General features: G+C 55.2%; 1 protein-coding gene and 1 long non-coding RNA gene across 53 annotated transcripts in view; one reads left to right on the plus strand and one right to left on the minus strand.

Annotated features, from left to right (window-relative positions):
• Window positions 1–8,159: 8,159 nt before the first annotated feature.
• LOC121066025 lies at window positions 8,160–18,188 on the minus strand. 3 transcript variants are annotated; one of them, XR_005817465.1, is made up of 3 exons: window positions 17,038–18,188; window positions 15,241–15,312; window positions 8,160–14,931 (listed from the first exon to the last, which is right to left on the minus strand). It is a non-coding gene; the product is annotated as an uncharacterized LOC121066025 (long non-coding RNA). The 3 variants fall into 3 exon arrangements; XR_005817463.1 differs by having other exon boundaries at window positions 16,584–18,188; XR_005817464.1 differs by lacking the exon at window positions 15,241–15,312 and having other exon boundaries at window positions 16,584–18,188.
• Window positions 18,189–18,404: 216 nt separating this feature from the next.
• The window catches only part of MAP4 (microtubule associated protein 4), a 154,573-nt gene continuing 154,004 nt past the window's right edge, over window positions 18,405–18,973 (plus strand). For 46 of the 50 annotated variants that reach the window (XM_040549216.1, XM_040549211.1, XM_040549221.1 and 43 more), the window contains exon 1: window positions 18,439–18,600. The gene's annotated coding sequence lies outside the window, so the exon portion shown is untranslated. Of the gene's footprint in view, window positions 18,601–18,973 lie in introns of all 50 variants that reach the window. The other 4 variants (XM_040549235.1, XM_040549250.1, XM_040549223.1 and 1 more) reach the window with 4 other exon arrangements.

The following is an 18,973-nucleotide window of genomic DNA, read 5'->3' on the forward strand; positions in this document are numbered from 1 at the left end:
TTTCCCGGAGGCTGGTGCCCCCCTCTCCCCAGGGAGGCAGGAGGGCAGTAAGCAGGTAGCGAGCTGCTGCCTCTGCCGGGGTCTGTACGGGGCAGAGGATGGAAATCTCAGAGGTGCCTCAATGTAGTTAATTTTTTTAAGGACGTTCACAGGGTTCTGCTGGGCAGAAGTTGCTTTGGTGAGAAAGCCATTGACTTCCCTTCTCGGCAATGGCTTTTAGTGACACGTGTGACTAAGATGTCCCCTGGAAAGCTGGTGTGTGGGCGGTGGTGCTGTGCAATTCCGGGAATCTTGGTGCCAGATTCAGCCGGGCTCCCGTTGGGGTTTCCTTTGTACTGGAGGCAGGCAGTGGCCGTGCCATGACCCAGTGCCCCACGAGCCCCCTCCTGCCTGGGGCCACCCCCCTGCACCGTGTCTCACCTTTGGTCCCACGGCCCCAGGGGACGTCCTGCCATCACCTGGGCCCTTAGCAAAAGCCGCTGCGGTCCCTGCTCTGCTCTGGGCTGGGTTAAACCCGGTCACTGCTGCAGGGCCGCGAGCAGGATCAGTGCGTGGAGCGGGATGGCTCGGCCTCGGTGGGAGGCGCGGAGGCCGCCAGCCAGGGCAAAGGGAGGCAGATCCTCCTTAGAGGTCACCACATCCACGCAGAGACGGAAGCGGAGCTAACCTCCTGCTGCCCAGCCGAGCTTCAGCCGTGATGGAGAAAAATCCCTGAGCGGGTGCCTGCCTCCGGCCTGGCAGCGGCTGCAGCATGGCCACATCCTGGTGCCACCAGGGAGGGCTTGCGGGGTCCCTTGGTGGACCACGGAGCCTGCGCAGGGCGGCTGCCACCTCCTGTGGCCGCTCCGGGCTGGGAACTCATCCACCTGGTGCTGTGCTCTGCTCCTCGTGCTGCCTGCCCCAGCTCCGTGACCCGGGTGGCACGGTTGGGCTGGGCAAACCCACCGGGGTAGAATCGTGTCCAACAAGCTGCGGAGCTGCGAGCGTGGGCTGGGAATGACACCGGGGCCCCAGCTGCTGCCGCCTGGCTCCTCCCTTCGCGGCAGCGCCTGCTGCACGGGGAAATTTGGGCTTGCTGCATCGCAGCCGCTGCCAAGGATGTTCCTGGGAAGTGCCGAGGCCATCAGGGCTGTTGGTCGCATTCACCCTGCGCTGCCAGGGCATGGTGTGAGGGCAGTGGGCAGGGGTCTGCACCGCCCCAGTTTTCCTCCCCCAAAATGTTTCTCACACTGGGTGCAGGCAGGAGAAAGGATGTCACGGAGACCACCGCAGCTCGGCCACTCGGGGCTTCCTTTGGGTTTATTTCTGCTTTTGCGGTCACAGCTTCCGCGGCCGCAGACAGGGCTCCGGGGCAGGTTTGCTGCTTTGCAGCCGCGGAAGGCGTAGCCCCGTTTGTTTCTGTTGGATGAACTCTCCAGCGATGTTTGCTGGGGCTTAGGGCTTAAGCAAGGAGCCATAAAAAGGGAGACTAACATCAAAAGAGGAAAGTGGAAGGAGGCCAAGAGGAACGCGGCCAAGTTCTTCTTTCTGTTTCACTCTGTGCGGGAAATCCCCCAAACCGAGGGCTCCGTCACATCCCCATGCCAGGCCGGAGAGCCCCGGCCCCATGGCCCTGCTGCCACGGGGCCGGGTGGGCGACAGCATCCCCGGGGAGGGCAGGGACCCCGGGGGGCTTGGGCAGGGGCCCCGTGGGCAGGGACTGGGGAAAGTGCTCGTGCCTGGAACCAGGCGGCACCTCAGGGATGGCTTTCGCCCTCGTGTTTGGTGGGAAGGGAAGGTCGGTGTCTGCTGCGACGTGAGTGCCAGTGGAGGACCCCCATGGCCGGATCCTGGGTGTCTCCACCGAAGGAATGCAGCAGGGTGGGGATGGAGACAGCAGCTACTTTGCAGCGACGAGATTAGCACGTGCAAACACCACGCGGCGCTGCACAAACCTCTTCAAACAGCTGCCCGGTGCCAGGGGAAGGTGCAAGCCCGGCTCCGCGGCACTCACCCCTGCTAAGTGGGCTCGGCGTTGCTGCGGGGTCGTCCCATGGGCTCCGCTCCGGCCGTGGGGAGCGCAGGGGCAGGAGCCGTGCCCTGGCTCCAGCCACCACCTGCTGCAGCCCTTCCCACGCGGACTGACCGGCAGAGCTGTGCGCCGGGGCCAGCGGTGTGCTGAAGGGTTCGGGCCACCACCAAGCCACCCAGTGCGGCACGCGGCGAGCCCTGTGCCCACGGGAACTCTCCAGGCACCCCCATGAGCCCAGATGTGGGCTTTGCCCATGCAGGGGGCATCACAAAGTGCCTTTGGGGCTGTCCTGGGTGCAGAGTCCGTGCTTTGCATGCGGAGGGGCCGAGCAGGGGCCTGGCTGTTCCCCGGTCCTGCAGCAGGACGAGCGGTGCCCCAAGTCCCCATGGGCACGACCGGTCACAGCCCCGCTGGTCCCACTGGGCTGCTCCTCTCCCCTGCACCGAATGTGCTTGAAGTTGGGAGCGAAGGCTGACGGTCACGGCGCGAGGCAGAGCCCCAGCCCCGCACTGCACAGCCCCACTGCCCTGGGAAACCCGGCCTGTGACCACCCCCGGGCCTGGGAGCGGCATTGCGGGAGCCCCTTGGCACCGATGCAGACACCGGGACGCTCTTCCTCCCCAAGTGGTCCAGGCTCTGCTGAAATGTGGAAGCCGTCCCTGGGAAGTTGCCCTCTCCAGCGGGATCCCCGAGCTCTCCAGCTCTGCTGACGATAAGCATCTTTTAATGGGACGCAGCATGAACTCTGCAGCTGGTGCGAGAAAGCCCATCTGGGGGACAGGGTTGGCTGGGCACAAACCCAGCCCCTCAGCACCGCCCCGCACCGCTCACATCCCGAAAATGCTCGGAGGGGGTGAGAGGCCGAGGCCCCGCACTGAGCTTCTGCATCTGGCCCTGCGCAATGCACGGACACTTCTGAACAGAGCTGGGATGGTCGGTGGCTGTCCCCTCCTCCCCACCTCGCCGGCTCTGGCACGCTCAGAAATCCCCATTTCCCACCGGCTGCTAAGCACCAGGCCCCGGCGAGCTTTTGGGCTGCCTCCCGGCAAGGTGCTCAGACCAAGCCGAGCTGCCCGTCCCTTCCGAAGGGCTCTGCCTGCGCTGTCCCCGTGTCTCCGGTTACACAAACATCCACAGCCTGCAGAGCAGCCCACGGTAACTCACCCCTGCACCGCAGGAGGATTTTAGGAAGCTTGGCAAGAGCAGGGAGCTCCCATCGAGCTGGCGGCAGCAGCCCCGGCAGGGCTGGGAGGCTCCTGGCGAAACGTGGAGGGCACGGCCGGCGTCCCCATCCTCGATGCCCGCCAGGCTCGCCCCAGGCCACTGGGGACGGGCACGGTGGCAGCGAGGAGACGCCGGGAGCCCTTCTCCTGCCTCGCCTCCTGCCCTCGGCGGCTCTGCTCACCTCCGTCTCCCGTCGGGAACCAGCAGGACCCGCTCCTCCCTCGGCCGGGCAGATGATGTTACCGGGGCAGAGCCGTCATTTCGGGCCCCACCTGCTTAAGCGACTGCCCGGAGTCACTCTGATTAGCAGCAGCAGCGCTGCTGGAGCTCATGGCTCGGTCGTGCTATGGGTGGTACGTGCACGCACACACACACACACACACACACACACACACATCCCAACTGTGCGCAGATGTCAGCTGGGGCTGGGCCCTGGCTCCCTGCTCACAGCTGGGCCTTGCGCAGGCTGCGGCGCTGCGGGGACCCTCACGAGCTGGTTCCTGGAGCCGCAACAGCAGCGAGACCCTGTCCTGGGGGCACCCCTGCTCCAGGGGGATCTCACCCCGAACTCACAGCAGACAAGGTCACGTCTGACACTCGAACCCCTTCTGTGCCATGGACCAGCCCCATCCCGGATCTGAAGCCTCGAAGGGGGGGCCCCAGGTCCAGGAGCTGCAGCAGCAGCTCACAAAGGGGGCGGCAGGAGCAGGGCGATCTCTCAAACCACGCCGCTGTTTGCAGAGCGGACGTGTGTCCGTGGCCTAGGAGACCGCCTCTGCCCGCAGAGCTGGCAGCGGGAGCAGGGACGTTCGGAGAGGGGACAAAGCCGCAATTGTTGCTCCCACGTTGTGGACGGGCTTCAAAGCGGCGGGCGGCTGTCGTGTGTGGAGGCTGCGTTGGAGCCGGCGAGTCGTGGACGGGCCTCGTGCTGTGGCTGCACACTGCTCAGCACTGGGCAGCTCCTGGCAGCTGGGGCCTGGTCCCGTGCACAGAGGCTGGCAGTGCCCGTGGTGGGGATGTGGGAAGGGGCAGCGAGGCGCTGGGGCCCCGCAGAGCTCCAGTGCCTGTGCTGAGATGTGCCGGGACCACGGGCGGTTCTGCCACCACACACCCCAGGCATCACCGTACCCCAGCCCGGATGCACCCTGAGCTTAGGTGAGGCATCGAGCCCAGGCGCTCGATCACCTTCTCATCCGTGTTTCAGTCGCCTCCACGCACCCAGCTCTGCTGTGTTAGCGTTCCTTCTGCCCAACCGAGCACATTGCCACCAGCCCAGCATCCGCTCTGGGTCCAGCAGGGACCTGGTGCTGTTCTGAGCACGGCTGGATTTTGAGCATGGCCGAACACAGCAGGGACTCGGCGACTCATGGTTGTACTCGATGATCCTAGAGGTCTCTTCGGACCTAAATGAGTCTATGACTTGGCAGCAACCTGGAGGCCTCACATCCCCGATGCAGGAGCTGGACGCAGAGCCGGGTGCTCTTGTGCTTTTCTTCCCCAGACGGGTGCTCAGGACCCTTCACCAGAAGCGTGCTTGTGCAGAGAGCAGCGAGCCTGGGTTTGAGCCTGGGCTCTGGCCCCGGGCTGCTCTGCAGCAGAGGCAGCGAAGGCGGACAGCGGGAAGCACTGCCTGCCCCACGCCTTCACGCCCTGGCACATGTTACCAGGGCTGCAAGAGGAGAGCCTGGGAAAACCAAAAAGCGTTGGGTTAAGAGGGGCTGTTAAAGAGGCTTCCTCCCCCATCTCTGTGGCGACGTGCTCGCACTCGGCTTTTGGCTAGAACAGGAGCTTCTGTGCTCTGCTGAAGACCTCTGGTGGCAATGCTGGGGGTCGGATGCCTGCTTTTCCTCCTGGAGTAGACGTGGAGACCCCTGCCCAAAAAGCCAGGCGATCTCTCCTCCCTCACCACTCGGCAGCTAAAACAGACGTTTCTTTCTCCAGACTGCTGTTGCTATTGACAAAAGCACGTGGGCACCCACCCCCTCATAAATAACTCCGTTATTTCCAAACAGAGCTGGTCTTTGCCATAGTTTCCTGCGGGGCCCCGTGCAATCGGGCTGTCTCCGCCGCAGCGAGCGCTGTGCGCTCCGGGCCCAGCGGCAGCGCCGGGGCCTGCTTTCAGCTGAGTCACGGTGTCAGGTTGCTCGCAGCATCCACTGCAAGCCGTTTTAATCAGCCCGGGATGAGAAGCTGCCCCAGCTCAAAAGAACAAAATAGTTTAGCTCTTTATGGCTCAGCTGCATACGGGGCCCTTCAGTACGCAGCACCGGCAGGAGCCTGGGGGACACGGAGCCTCACCGTGTTCTCACCCGGCCATCACCAATGCCCGGGGACCTTTTCCTCTCTCACCGAACTCCCAGCAAGGAGAACTCCAACATCCAAACGGCAGCACTCATCCTCCTGCATGTTATTTATGTGCGGGACCAACTGGGCAAACCCCGAGCCTGGCTTTCGGCAGGCGTGGGATGCTCAAGGAGGGGACAAGAGACACCGGTATAAAAGCCTGCACCACGACGCAGGCTCCGGCAGCACCCGCGATGCCTCCCGCCACCCGTCGCTGCTGCGTCAGCTGCGTGCTGCCCCAAATCACCCATCACCGTGCCACTGGGGAGCGGGACCTGCCGCGGGCACCCGCAGGGCCGCAGCGCACGGCTGCAGCAGCTGTGCATTTGCACGGACATCTTGTGAGGAACCACCGGTGGCGACCCTCTCCTGCACATCATTATACGTACGTGCGTATATAAAATAGCACTTTTATGCCGTCTCTTTGTTTAGCAATGTTAATTGCTTTAAAATTAATGGCCTGTAGATATTAGAAACAGACGTAATCACTGCTCCCTTCTGCAGGCTGCCTCCGCACAACATCAGGATGCAATTTCTGCTATTTCATTAAGCTCCCCTCAGCTGTCCTGGCAGAGAAGCAGATATTTCTAAGCAAACATTAGTGTTTAAAAATATGCTGATTGTTTTCAGCTAAACATATTTTCAGCGATAAATAAATGGCAACAATTCAGCCACGCACCCCACTCGTGCACTTTTCGGTTCCGTGCAGCAGGGCGTCGATACGCCAGCCTTTCCTAACAATAGACTTCCTTTTTTTTGAGCTGCTCCTCCAGTTTTGGCCTGATTTTCCTCTCTGAACAAGAGGCTGTCTGTAGTCAACTGCTAGAGCAGAGATTATCTCTCCGTTCTTTGTGCCTGAGCACTCTGGCTGGGAAGCCCCTAGGGATTACCGCGGGATCGCTTGGTAATAAATAGCCGTATTTGTAATATTTGGTTACAAATCGCATCCTAATGCTCTTTAATAACTGGGCATGTTTACCACACAAACACGAAGCTTCGCTTTCATCACAATCTCTCCAAGATTTGTTCCAACCTATCTTTTAGTCTAACCCTACGAGGAACCTTGGAAACGGCACTTACATCGACGCTCTTCCGCCGCGCTGCCAAAAGGAGCTGCTGCTGCTCCTTTCCCAGACGAACGCAGCGCATGGGCAACTCGGTACACAGCCTTAATCTCGGTACGCAGAAAAAATGACATATCCTGCTCCCAGGTTTCCTCCCCGGGCAGCAGCCGGGGCCCAGGTGGCCAGGGTCCCCCGGGTACCCCCAGCCCCAGCCCTTCCTCCCAGCACCGCGCGGGATCGGTGGTGCTCACTGCCGGAGCACGGCCCTGCAGGCTTCACCAGACCAGCAGCATTTGTCTCAGTTTCCAAATACGTCAGAAAAGTCTCTTGGGTGACCAGCTGGCCCACTTTAAGTATTCCTTTACTTGCCCAGGGCTTAAATCTCCTATTCCATGGTTAAGGTTTAAAACGGGTGGGGAAGAGCGATGCCAAACTGCTGCTGTCCCAGACAAAGAAAAGATGAGTAACCTCTGCTGAAACACAGAGTCATTCTTGGAGGAAGTGATTATTTTCTTTAATCAACACAGCGATGTTTTATATTCCCATCAATAATTCTGGTCACAGCTTTTTCCCCATTAAAGGGAAATCAGGAGCGCTACAGCCCCTCTGTCCCCTTCCCCCTTGAGCCCATGGCCATGGTCCTATCGCACTGCCCAGTCCAGCAGCTCTCCGGTCAGGCCCTTTGCTTCTCCTCCGCAGCGCCGTATCCCGCTTCACCACCGCGTGCACATTTCCATTTCCTCTCCCGGCTCTGCGCAGCTGACCTGGAGGAGTCGGAGCTGCCCCTCAGCGTTTCCACCCCACTGTGGCTGCCGCAGCTGGTGATGGCTCTGCAGGAGGTGGCCCACATCGAGCATCACCACGGGCATCAGCCCACTGGGTGAGCCCCAGGATCCCCACAAGTGCTCCCGGACATGCACATGCATGCCGGACAGAGCAGTCTTCGCGCTCGTGGCAGCAGACCCAGCTCCTCCGAGGGCTGCAGGGGTTGCGGCGAGCCCAGGGCAGAGGGCTGGGGCTGGGGCTGGGGCTGTGGAACCAGGCTGCAGGGCTCAGCGTACTGCCTGCCTTCCCCGTGCCTGCTTTTGCAAGAGACAGGACCTCATTTTGCAACCTCCGAGCTAGTGCCCCCTGTTTAACAAGCCTCTGTTACCAGCCTACATTCATTCATTACTTCTCAGGCTGTTCTTATTCCGTCCCCTTTCTAATAACATTCCATTCTCACCAATGCTTATTTGGGATGACTGTGGGAAGATTTTGAAACCAGATATAGGCTTGGCAAAATATTCATTATGACTGTGGCTCGTCTTCCCAACCAAGAAATTGCATATTCCCCCAGTGCTCCAAATCTGCTCCCATTTGCTGAGACAGCAATTTGACTTTTAAGTCGTTTGGCTCTTCTCAATGGCTTGACATTTTACTTCTCAGGTTTCCTGAGGAATTTGTTGCAGACTAATACTTAATCATGCTCTGGTAGGGTGACAGCTCAAGTTCAGCAAAAATATCGCTTGCATTCAGGTCTGGGTTCATTTAATTTGAAAGCAGATGCTTTCCCAAAGCAACGGATTTATCTGGGTACTAATTTTAGGGCAATGTTTGGGCTGGTTACAACCAGCACTATTCTGTCAGCATGTGAAGCTATGTGCAGTGCGTTCCCGACAGTTATGACAAACTGATTATTCCTTGTGCTCTCTTCCAAAGGTTCCATGGCCAGGTAAAGGAGACAATAGGCATCAGAGGCTGTTCTCAGGCAGAGAATTGCTCCATTGACTTTCAAACTGCTCTGGGGCCGACACTGAGAGAAGTTGTGCGTTAACAGAATATGGGAGGGATGTCCAAATGGACACAACTTCAAACGGAGCACTCCCTTTCCCAAACCCTCTCTACAATGAGAGATTCATACAGCTAAAAATAAAAGGTTTTCTGCTGGCTAAAGCAAGCACCACGACAGTTTCCAAGTGCTCTGCTAGCAGGAGCTGAACACTGTCCTCACTTCATCCAGTTTCATTTGAGGGTTACATAAACCACAAGCAGTTCACTGCCTGGTGCTTTTGCTAAAATCTTTAAACGGCAATGTAGTAACGATACGGGCCTCTAAGAACTGCACCCAGCAAAGGCTCTGCCTGCCAGGAGAACAACACCAGGAGCTTCTTTCAGGGGCTGTGGACGTTCCTCCTTGATGTCCTGAAGGGCATCCCTCAGGGGTGTGCTAACAACGCCTTCAATGCCTCGTGTGCCGTTTGCCTGGGCGCTGCCTGGCCCCAGAGCTTTTCAAGTCCTTCTTGCCTCTTGCCTGGGACTTCCTTATCTCCAATTTCAGGTTTAGTCAATCCTATCTCCAGCCAGCCTGCTACTCACAGGTCTACTCGAATAACTTCAGAACTCGGGCTGTTTGAGGCCTGCAGGGTTTTATATTAAGCAGCAACAGTAGCACATATTTCATTATGTTGTGAAATGACCTTTTGGGATTGTTTTTAATTTTGGAAAGAATTCTTGAGTCATTTCAAACTTCCAGGCCAATAGCTTCATTTTCACATGGCGTCCTTGTGTTCCTAAAGGTTTGCTTGCTGACATCTGTCACCAACATATTCAACTATGCTCTTAAATTAGTTAACTGCAACACAACTTGCTGATCTGTCTTGACTCTCTTGTAAGCTTTTTAGCTCATTCTCTGGGATTCATTTTTTCCCAGGCTCTCTCTATCTGTAAGAAAGATTCTCCGTTTATTGACTAATGCTGCCACTGAAGACTTTTATTTAAAGAAGTCTTTATCACTTATTTTTTATCTCCTGTTTCTTTATCACTTATTTTGTGGCATTTCATGCCCACAATTTTCCCAGCTGCTGCAAACCTTCAAATAAAGTAACTTGGGAGCAGGTTAGATGAGGGGGGCTTTGGTTCCTTCAGAATTTGGTTTATTCCCTTTAAAGGCAATCTTTGATAGAGATATTACTGCACAGCTAAGCGCTGCTAATAGGGATTCATTCAGTTTATCAAAAACTTGAGAACAGTTGAGTTTGGCTACCTGGCTGCCTGGATCCTTGTCTGGTGAACGCTCCCTATATTTCCTATTACGTTCAACTCACAGAGAACATGCCTAAATGTTCCTTAATTTTCTGCCTGTCAACTGCCATGCTATTTTCTGCGATAATTCCTCTTGACTGCAAAAATTAAACACCAAAAGAATACTTAACTCAGTCCCCATCAACTCGCCTTTGCTGAGCCCTGAATACCCGCCTACTCCCCGCAGGACGCGGTTTACCCCATGACCCTGAAACGCTCGGGGGCTCTCAGCCTTCTTGCTGAACTTAACTTCTGCCAAGGCCAGGCTTTCTACAATCTTCTGTCCTCCCTCTCCCCTCCTTCCTTTTCTGAATTTCATGGCTTGCCAAGATTTTTTTCATCAGATTATCATTATTTTCCATGCTTTGTATGAACGATTTGGATTTCTATTCCAAGCAACTGGAGTGCATTCCCTCCCCTTGCTTAAAGTCTTGCATTTTTGGAAGATGAATAAGAATTTAAATGGGAACTCTCACCCATAGTAATGAGAGCTGCTGTCATTTCCCCCAGCTCTCATTTCTTTTTACAGCGAGAGCAGAAAAATATGTGGAAAAAAATATATAGCCATTTGTGGCCTCTGAGCATGAGCTTTGGATATTGTCTGGATTTTTTTTTCCTACTGACGATGATGAAATTTCACAATCAGGTCTCCAGCTCTCTTATGAAGTCCCAAGAGAAGAAAGAGTCTTCTAGAAACTGTGTTTACTTTGTCTCTTCCAGAAACCTTGGGTTTAACAACAATGTAATTAAATTTTTATATGACAGATTGGGTTTCATCCTTCAGCATTCTCAAGCAACTTTTAATTTTAATGTCATCCACCCTCTGTTTTATATATAATGCATGTAGCTCTCTGCTGCGGCCATATCACGCAGCACACTGATGTGCTTTCGCTTTTCTCCTTTGGGCCAGTTTCTAGCAGTTACGCCCTCACCCCAGCCAGCATCTTCCTTCTTTTTTTCCTGCTGCAATTTTGGATGTGAGATAATTCCTCAGAGATCACCTCTCCGACCCCGGCCTCGGGGCTTCGCTGAATTTCTCTGGCTCGTATATTCCACTCTGTTTTGGCAGCCAGGGTTCGGGAGCAGATTTAGAAAACCTCTCCAGTTGCAAGCCTGAAAAACTCGTCTCAGTGAGGTAACGCATTTGAATGTTTCGGAAGGTCCATCTTCCGCAGCCCGGTGCTCTGCTGCTGCTGAGCTGGGCAGGCTTTGCTAGGCGGTAGTGGCAAATCGCCGTACTGCCTGCCCAGTACCACGCCTGGTGGGTGCCGAGGGGCTTGCAGGCACCGCCATGAACGTGCACGGCGCTCACGTGATGCTGCAGAGCTGGCCCCTACGCGTATCAGGATCTCTGCCTTCTGCTGTGCTGCATCTGAATAATTCGTGCTTGACACAGGGGCTGTACTGCTACCTCCATTAGCTCACGCTGCAGGGGAAAGAAGCTTTTGATCAAGAAGGGCTGAGCTCTGGCCTTGCTGCTAATGTGACACTGCCTTTAATCCACACAGAGGGCTTGCTTCTAGCCTGAAAAGATGTTTTTCATGCAATTTTCATGTGTGGCTCATATTTAAAACTAAAGCATCTAAATGAAAGCTACACACCCTTTATTTGCATGTCTGGACTGATGAGTGTGCAAAATGGGACCAGCAGTGGCTGCACGGCAGTGGATGAGCATCACGCATACGGTCTTTCCATCCCACATGTCCTTCATAGGCTTCATGCAAATGGGCTAGCTGCCCAAATGGAAAATAAACAACAGAAAATGCCCTGGGAATTCTTCAGACAGCCAAAGTGCTCTCAGCCATTTCCATGAACCAAGGGGAATGTCATGGGAGTCAGGCTTCTAAAGTGACTGTGTCATCTCAGAAAGGGAACCTGGGCATTACTGTCGCTGTCCTGACTTCTGTCTGCTCCGAAAAAAAATGAAAAAAGGAACAACAAAATGTTAGAGATTTAAAAGAAATATGATGAAGTATAATGAAAGTACTGGAACACAGGTGAGTGATGTAGGAGATGTAGGTGAATGGTAAAGCCTTGCCAAAAACAACACCCGTAGTACTGTCACTTCCCACGATAGCAAGGAAGTTGAAGAAGTCAAGAGAGTTCACCAAAAGTAGGGCAGGCAGCCACGGAAGAGAGAAGAGCACCCGATGAGAGATTGAGGGATTGGCCACGCTTACCTCAGATAAAAGGAAAGTCAGAAATTATGTGATGGAAGCAGAGAAAACACTGAATAGCCTGCAGAAGGTGCAGCGGGAGCAGCTTTCCATTTCTTTTTTGTTGTAGCACAAAAACAAAGGAATTAGAAAACAGCGCATTCCAAACCATTAATTTGCACATGTGCCATTACACCGGGGAACTTGTTGCCACAAGAAAGCGTTGCCACTGGCTTATTACAGCTCAGAAAGGGAGTGGACCGTTGGGTCCCAAGAAGTCTAGGATAGTCATAATGAGTGGTATGGAAAAGTTATTAAATCCCTTGTCCCAGAGCTTTCAGAGGCCAGCAATGAGAGCGCAGAATGAGGTTCAATGTGAGGAGATCACCCCTACCACGGTCTGGCAAACTGACTGCTCCGTATCTGCACGCCTGGCACCGCCGGCGACGAGGTGATGTGAAAAGAGGTGTGAGGTTTGGTTGCCTTTCACAGCTCCTTCATTTTGTCCAAGTGACGACAGCACATCTCTTGTAAAAGAGGCACGTCAGTCCTCCAGATACCCGTGTCCTTCACCTCACCACCCCCAGCTCTGCTCCTTCCAGCCTCTGGATGAGTGATGATGACTTTCCCTGCTGATGCTTTCTGTTTCTTATCTTGTACCTGACCACATGAGGGAGGATGAGAATGGTGAAATTACAACAAACAAGGCCCTGGCCCTGAGGCACTCCTGGTTGGTGAGGGATCTGACTTGCAGAAAGCTTCGTGCAGACCTGCAGGGCCCATGAAGCTGGGCTCTTTGCAGACTTCTTTTTCCCAGAACAGTCGTCTTCTGTCTCATCGCACAGCTTTTGTCAGTCCTGGTTACATGCTCCGTCTAGTTCAGGCTGGAAGCTCCTTGGGGCCCAGAGACCTCTCACCCCGCCTTGTCCCCAGTGTCCTGTGCTCCAGAAGCAGGAGAGGAATGGCAAAGCACAGTCAAAGTCACCAGGAGTAATTTGTGAGCGGCACAGCAAGGAAGAAACCGTCTGTGGCTTCACCAGGGATAGCTGCACACCGTGGAGAACGTGCTTAAAATCCCCTCTCTCCCCTACTTAGTAGTTTGAGGAGAATAATTTTATTGAAAGGCAAATCCTTTAATCTCCAGACATAAATCAACAAAATGGCAGAATTACTTAGGACAGAGCACATCATATAGGGCGTGTACTGTATGTCTTTTCCCTTTAAACAAACACGGGCCCTCCAGCTGTTAACCTATTTATAAAAGGTAACTCAAGGCTACACACAGACTCCTGAGGACATTTCCGTTCTGTCATTGCAGCACAAACACAATTTTTCTGCTTCAGGAGAAGTGGGCACGGTTTACAGAGGCCCAGGCTAGAGAGGGGAGCAGCTCGATGCTAAAAGCCCCCCTCCGGTGCAGAGGAGAAGGGCTAAGTCCCCAGAAGGCCAGGCTGCCCGGTGCTTTGCAGGGTAAGGCTTAAAGAACGCTGCGAGGCTCAGCTCCTGCATCGCGACAAGCCCACGTCCCCTGATGTTTGCACGTTCTCCTCATCCAGCACGGGAAACCAGGCACTGCGTGGGGGAAGCGGGGAGCACCCTGTGCCCTGGGTCACCTACAGCAGGGCTCGGATGCAGGCTGGCCTCCAGAGCTGCACTTTTTGCTGGTGCTCCCGGACTGCAGAGCTCTCACCCAGCCCCAGCACCGTGCCGCAGCCACCCTCCTCCTCCTCCGCGGCCCCGCGCACCGGGGACGGTGACGGATAGAGCCCAGATCAGGAGACCACGGGGCGTGCCAGCCGCAAGGCAAATCTCATGACCGGTCAGAGAGACTCGACAGGTCGCTGGGACGGCAAGGATCCCCGGCCAAAATTCCATGCCTTCCATTATGCTGGAGTCAGTCTCAATGAGCAAACAGCCCTGTCTGGCTGGCGACTATCTGCCAGTGACCCACAAATGCTTTTGTTGTCGCCGGAGCAGCGTCCTGCCTAGCTCTGACTAGTTAGCTTCTTATTGCATCCTGATTCATGATAGGGAAGTGGACGTGAAATGAAGACTGCGGCACGGGAGTGAAAGTTACAGGCTGGTTTTGTAAGAGTATTCAAATTCTCCAAGGTGCTTTCAGGCATTCACTTTGAAAAGCATACAAACACCTCCTTTTCCTGGGAATGAAAGACTGTTGGGTACTGCTCTAAGTGTTGCAGTAATTGACTGCTCCACTCAAACACTTTATAGCTCAAGTCCAACTTTTTTTTTTTTTTAATATAGGTTCAGGTTAACTACTTCCTAACTGCCACTCTGCCTTGCACTCATTTTTGGGAATGACCCCTCCGAAGGCTCTGCTGCCTGTTTGAAATGAGTGAGAGATCAGAGGAATGACAGCAAACCCCTCAGCAGCAAGCAGCTCTGAGAGCAGCATCCCTGCGGAGCCAGGACAAACCCCAGCAGCCTGCCTCGCAAGCACTTCTCATGTCAGGCATTCACCTTTGGCTATCATGTCATTTGCTTTGAGGAGCGAATGACAAACCCTTGAAAAACGGGCAAGAAAGCTGTACAGTTCTTTCTCTCCAAGACTTTTGCTGTCAGTTCCCTGGAATCAGCAGAGCCAAACCCTGCCACTTTACCAGGCATCCTTAATATGCCCTGGCTCCCATCAAAGTGGAGATGAATGCGCATTTGCCAGAAATGAGCTCTCGCTTTCCAGCTCTCAGTGCTCCCAAGTGACTCAGGAGATACGAGTCAGGCCTACATGTAGAACAGCCCAGCTTCTGGCCCGCTCCACCTGCCCTGCTGGGCAGGAGTGACTCTTCGGGGAGACGAGCTGGTCCCCTTCCCTTTCCCCCATCCACTTTTACTGTCTGGCCTGATGAAAGGGCTGAGCCATTGCCTGCTAAGCTTCTTTCTCTCTGCCTCCCTCACAAAAATAAAATAATCTCCCTCCCTACTGCAAGGACAGATGCACTTGCAGCACCTTGTAGATTTTGGCCACCACGCCAAGAGGAAAGTGGTTCTTGCTGCCCTCTCTTTCAGGCCACATGCAGCTGAAAAAGGACTCTTCAGACTGGAGAGGCAGCTGGAAAAGCAAGTGGAGAAGTAGGTTATATTCTTTTGAGGGATAAACAAATATAAATGAAATGCTCTGAAGTTTTGCATAGGGGAGGCACACAGAAAAGCAACAAATCAAGTCTGTCCTTAGGTTGCTCCCAGAGAGAAAAAAGCAGGCTTTCAATTTTAGGCAAAAACAGGGAGGTTTCGTATTAAATAGCGCCCCACAAACTTGCACTGAACTTGTGTAGGTTAATAAAATAGCCATCAGTTTTCTGGGCAAGCTAGGCTTGTAAGTGTAGTATCAACTACGAGAACATGTAAATCAGTTGTTCACCTTGAAACAAGCCCATGTGGGATTTCATTCCGCCTTTACATTGATGGTTTCTGAAGAGTTACAGGAATTTATCTGTGCAGAGGAGAGATGTAGTTTGTATTACGTCGTTCTTCCTTCTGGTCAGGAAAAAGTTACTCTGCTCTTCAGATGTAAGCTAAGCTATCAAACACTCTTCCATCCTGCTTCCAATGCCAACCATAAAAGTATGACTGGCTTCAGCTGAAGCAAGACAGGATCTAAGGATATCAGGAAGCCCAATTCTCAGTGTAAGGAGTAGCTATAGGACAAAAAACTAAAGCAGCTTAAGGTGTCCAAGGAGAAGGTCGCACAAAACAAAGAAGCAGCAGCTGTAGATGGGGATGAGGCAAGCAGAAGAATCTGTTCTCAGCTAGCAATGCATATGAGAGAGCAACGATGGGAGAGAGCTGTCTGGACAGTGGTGCTACATGCCATAGAAACAGATTTAGTTTGTCTCTGTAGGAGGAGAAAAAGCACTGCTTTGGGGCTGACGGTAGCCCAGTTTACAAATGGACATTTCACAAATTCCATGTGCGATGAAATAGGGATGTTTGGATTATGGTGGGCAGTGGCCTGCTGTACCATATAGTTTAGAATGGACACACCTATCATTAAAAAAAGCAAAGGGCTGCCACCTGCCCTGATTTATGATGGTTAGGTGTGCTTGGCTGGGAATAGGGTGTTATCAAAGCTGTTGCTTGACACAGTAAAGTCTGGAAACTTCTGTCTCCTTAAAACACCAATGGTCCGTCTCTCATGTGACCAGCGTGCATCGAAGTCTAGGCTATGGACTCTGACATTTTCCTTTTGGGGAATAAATTCAGGGCTTGGTGAGCAACCAGAAGTTCTTTTTAGAGCCAAAAGCAGTCAGCCCAGTGGTCAGGTATACTCCCTAGCATGGCACTGATGTAACCCACTACTTTTTGTTGTATTACAGTCTGCTCCAGGGGCATGGGAATTACTGTTCTGCACCAGAACGAGGGTCTACCCTACCTCTGACAGCACCTAGAAGAAAGGCTCCAGAGAACAGAGGTGGATTTACCAAGGAGGAGAGAGGGACCTTTAAGCCTATGTTGATATGAAGTCCTGGATAGGCTGGGACAGCCCTGAAATTCAAACCGTCACCTGGTCCTCCCAAAGCAAGCTATTAAGAAGCTATTTTATCACAGAACTTAAAAATAGCACATGGTACAAGCAGTAGTTATATATATGCCTTTCATCAGGACATGGGATTTCCCCCTATCTTGCCCTTGCAAGCGGGGCCCTGGAAAGCACCCAGTTCTCAAGTTTGGCAGGAGGGGGGCGGGCAGAAGCTGCAACCTTACCTGCACATGGATGGGGTGTGCCCCTTCCCACAGCCTGATGCAGAGGGTGTTCCCTCCCGCAAGTGATCAGACCTAAGAGACACACCTATTTTTGGTTTAATTTAGTCACCACACTTTGATTTTCTTATCTAGCAGGCCAGTGTGTCGCATACTCCCATGAGATTCAGTAGCTCCCTCTGGTCAGACGAGTGACACACATACACCCCTGGGGCACATGCACAAACTTTGCTGTCAACAGACAGGGACAACCTCCCCTCCCTCCGGGATGAACTCGCGTAATAGGTTGCAATGGTTTAAGCCATGAAGCATGAGCCTGAACATTCCTCCTGCATGGTTGTTGTCACTGCACCAATATTTAATGGTCTCACCTTTCACTTATCTGCTCCCTAAGAAGTTTCAGCCATGTGCACTACAACTACGCCTGCTGTAAAAAGCCTGTTCTTTCATCACTTACCATCCTGCTATCTGTACGTTTCATCACTACAACTTGTTCTCCCGTCTTTCTCCTGTCCTCCAGGCAAAGATACCCATATTTCTGGACCAGAAGGGCCATGGTAGAATCTAAGCAAAAGCATCAGTGATGTCTGTCATTCAGGTAGTTGGGCGGGTGGGTGAATTCTCCACCTGCCCTGGGCATTATGTTTTGGAGCAAGAACCTCCTTCCAGCTGCCTCACCACCTCAGACAGTCTCCATGTACATTATACACATTTGGGAAGGAGTTACATTTGGCCGGGGAGAGGATGTCCTCCTGGAAGCACAAATGTGTATAATGTACGGACATCCTCTCCCCGGCCAAATGTAGCTCCTTCCCACTTCTATGGGACCTCCTTCATCTTTATTCAGCCTTCACCCATCCTCAGACTTCTCTGTTTTTCAGCAACCTCCTCGGTCCCCAAAGGTGTGATGACAAAGCCTTGATTCCAAGAAGCAAGATGTGCCCCTTGTCACTGTGTTTCAGCACTGTGCATATGGGTTGCTCGCCTCTGCCTGGGGAGGGGATCCGCTCTTACCACCCCCAGAGGTGGCACCGACACCAAAGCAATGGTGCAAAGGCGCCCTCACCCCTGCCAGCACCCAGAGCCTCCCTGTCAGCGCCAGGCAGCCCCGTCTGCCCTCAGCCCCACGTTCCCTCACCGCGTCCCCTCAGGCTCTTCCCCAGCCATCCTTGCCTCCACCTCCCCTCACTGCTCCCCCTCAGCTGCCATCTCCCTTCACGGCTTCTCCTCAGCCATCGCCCTCCAGCCTCCTGCTTCCCCTCAGCCACGTCCCTCAGCCACGTCCCCTCAGCCCCCTGTCCCCTCAGCCACGTCCCTCAGCCACGTCCCCTCAGCCCCCTGTCCCCTCAGCCATGTCCCTCAGGTCCCTGTCCCCCTCAGCCATGTCCCTCAGCCATGTCCCCTCAGCTATATCCCCTCAGCCATATCCCCTCAGCCCCATCCTCTCTGCCATGTCCCCTCAGCCCCCTGCCCCCTTGCCTGCTGCCCACATCCCTTCCCCTCAGGCTCTCCCACTCATCCCCAGCTCCTCAAAACCCTTCTGTGCTGCGTTCCTCCCTCCCTATAGTCCCTTCCCTATATCCCCTTCCCCATAGCCCCTTCCCCACAGCTCCTTCCCCTCAGCCCCAGCCCCTTCCCCTCAGCCCCAGCCCCCTCCCCTCAGCCCCCGCCCCGCCCCACCCAGCGCCATGGCCCCTCCGCGCCGCACCCTACCCCGCTGCCCTGTCACTGCGGCACCGCCTCAGCCCCGCCCGCCCCCTTCGTCCCGCCCCTGCGCCGCCCGCGCCTCGCGCCGATTGGCTGGCGGCGGGCGCGGCGCCTCGCGATTGGCGGAGCGGCCGAGGGCCCGCCCGCGGCGCCAGCAGGGTAGTGCGCTCGGCGTGAGGCCAGCGCCCGCTCCGCTCCCTGCTGCTGCTCCTCCTCCTCCTCCTCCTCCTCCTCCTCCTCCTCCCCGGCCGGGCCCGCAGGGGACAGCGACCCTCGCCAGGCGGCTCCGTGCCGGCGGCAGCCCCCGCTGAGGGTAAGGGCGGCGGGTGGGGGGCTGCGGAGCCCCCGCTGGGGGCGCCCGGGGGGTGCCCGCCGTGAGGGGCGGCGGCGGTGAGGGGTGGGGGGGCTCCGGCCTTGTGTGTGGGGGGGCGGCGGGCGGGGGGCTTGTGAGGGCTGGGGGGGGTTGAGGGGGGCTCTCTGAGGGCTGGGGGGGGGGGCCTCTGAGGGCTGGGGGGGGGTCTCTGAGGGCTGCCCGCCCGGCCCCGGCCCACAGCCGCTCCCCGCAGCCCCCCCCCCCCCCCCCCCCCGGTACCGAGCGGCGGGCGGGGGCCGGCCCCGGCCCTTCTGAGGGGGCTGGGGGGGGGGTGTGGGGGGGGTGCGGGCACCGCCTTTGTCCCGTCAGGGGA

This window comes from Cygnus olor, chromosome 2, assembly GCF_009769625.2.
Source record: "Cygnus olor isolate bCygOlo1 chromosome 2, bCygOlo1.pri.v2, whole genome shotgun sequence".
In the NCBI taxonomy this organism is placed as follows: domain Eukaryota; kingdom Metazoa; phylum Chordata; class Aves; order Anseriformes; family Anatidae; genus Cygnus; species Cygnus olor.